General features: G+C 33.4%; 1 long non-coding RNA gene across 1 annotated transcript; it reads left to right on the forward strand.

Annotated features, from left to right (window-relative positions):
- Window positions 1–343: 343 nt before the first annotated feature.
- On the forward strand, window positions 344–1,942 carry LOC144631423 (uncharacterized). Its single transcript, XR_013566731.1, has 5 exons — window positions 344–436; window positions 627–739; window positions 851–970; window positions 1,457–1,547; window positions 1,894–1,942. It is a non-coding gene; the product is annotated as an uncharacterized LOC144631423 (long non-coding RNA).
- The last annotated feature ends 245 nt before the right edge of the window (window positions 1,943–2,187 follow it).

Below are 2,187 nucleotides of genomic sequence, written 5' to 3' on the forward strand. Positions count from 1 at the left end.
TTGAGACAACAGTACAAATGGTAGATGTCCAGCAGTTTCACGTTCATATTCAAAGATGGCGGACGGTAAGCTAACTTTTTTACACGCTTATTTTGAACAGAGTTAGTAGAGGAGACTAACTCTGTTTTGAAAATAACACTAGTTTAAATTAGCTATCCTTTCTTGTTGGTTTTTCAGAAAAAATGTTAGTTTTCCCTTCGGAAATTCGACTGGTAATTGAGGTTAAATTGTGTCTGAGAATACTGTGTTGGAGCATATTTTCAGATATATTTTTATGTGTTGTTACAGCAAATGCTAATGCTATAAAGGGTTAATCTGCTTTGTGTTTTATTTAATCTTCCAAATTGGGATACTGGATGTTGTCTTAATGCAGGGCAAGTATTCCAAGAATGATGAATTTGGAGGGAAAGGAAATATTACAGCAGCGTTCTTCTTAGTGAGTCATAATAAAATAAATATAAAATTATAACTTAAGTATATATATATATAGTTAGTGATGGCCTTTGGATGTTTTCGATTTAGCAATTTATTACAAGTGGTTTAGATAATAATGTTGTTATCAGTGGCTTTAAATTTTTATAGAGCTAATTCTTTACTGAGCATTAATAAAAACCTTTTTTTTGTAGTTGGGTACCAGTCTACATGGACAAAGGATCAAATAACTTGGAGCTGTATCAAAAGGTTCCTTGCTCAATAGCAAAGATGCTGTGGTGTGAAGATAGAGGACCTGAGAAAAATGGTATTTACTAAAATCTGTGTTACTTTCAATTTTACAACACTTGTTTTCGAGAAGAATTAAGTTTTATAATGCTACATTTTACTGATCATTTATAATAACTTTTCTTCTTAGTTGGATTCCAGTGTACAAAAACAAGGATCAAATGACGTGCAGTGCTGTTGTGTCAATAGGTTTCTTGCTAAATAGCAGAGATGATGCCATGGTGTGAAGATAGAGGACCTAAGAAAAATGGTATTTATTTAAGTTTGTGTTACTTTCAAATTTATGGGACTTGTTTTCATTTAGAAGGACCATGGAGCTTATTATCAGAACTTCTTCTGTACTGTAGTAGGGAAGTGATCACATCAGTGATGTGTGTGTGTGATCTGAACAAAACCCGGCATTTGGTCATATCTGAGGGTTTCCTTCCTTGTAGATCTTAACTTGTACTGGATCCAGGGGAGTCTATGGCCTGGAGCCTGTCTCTTACAAGTATAACCACAAAAAGGCAAACAAAATCGTACATTTTCCCTTTACGGGTCAGAGGTTAATTTGTGCTTTGAGAATGACTGTTGAACATTAATTACAGCAAAACAACATGGAGCATTAAATTGTCACTGCACATAAATTATCAAATTGAGGTTAACTATCTTCAAGAATGTATTTTTATAGCAAAACAACATCGATCCATCCATTTACAAGTGGTCAATCTTAATAGTGTTTTCTTTGATCTTCCAGACTGGGATGCTGGATGTTGACTTATGCAGGGCAAGTTTTCCAAGAGTGATGAATTTGTTGGGAAAAGACAATTACACCAGTGTTCTTCTGGGTGAGTCATAAGAATTATTTTATTATAAGTGGTATACAACATTATTACATGTATAATGTTATTATCAGAGCTTGCCTTGAATTAATCTTTATTTCAACACGATGAAATCATCAGGACTTAAAATACATAATACTTATTTAAAATTACTTAATACCTATTTTACATAATAAATTTAAATTGCATTAGTCATCTACAATGATATTAAGAAAGGATGCGATAATTAATATTAATAATAAAAGAAATGCCTGCTTTCCATGAATGCTGTGTGAATGCCTATATTGTCTGAGTTTCTATTACCCGGTATATACAGTGCATTTTTACTGATTATGTGACTGTTCTCTTATAGTTGGATTCCAGTGTACACAGACAAGGACCAGTGACTTGCTGCTGTGTCAATAGGTTCCTTGCTAAATAGCAGAGATGATGCCATGGTGCGAAGATAGAGGATCTAGAAAAAGTGGTATTTATTGCAATCTGTGTTACTTAATTCTTAATTTATGAAGCTTGTTTTCACAGAGAAAGAACCAGGGAGCTTGTTATGGGAATTTTTACAATATTGAAGTAGGAGATTGAAGTAAAGAGCCAAAAAACTCTACACATACATGTATATCCTTAACACATACATTCTGCTAAGCAACAG

Source organism: Oculina patagonica, chromosome 12 (genome assembly GCF_052425735.1).
Source record: "Oculina patagonica isolate OP01 chromosome 12, crgOcupat, whole genome shotgun sequence".
NCBI classification, from domain to species: Eukaryota; Metazoa; Cnidaria; class Anthozoa; order Scleractinia; family Oculinidae; genus Oculina; species Oculina patagonica.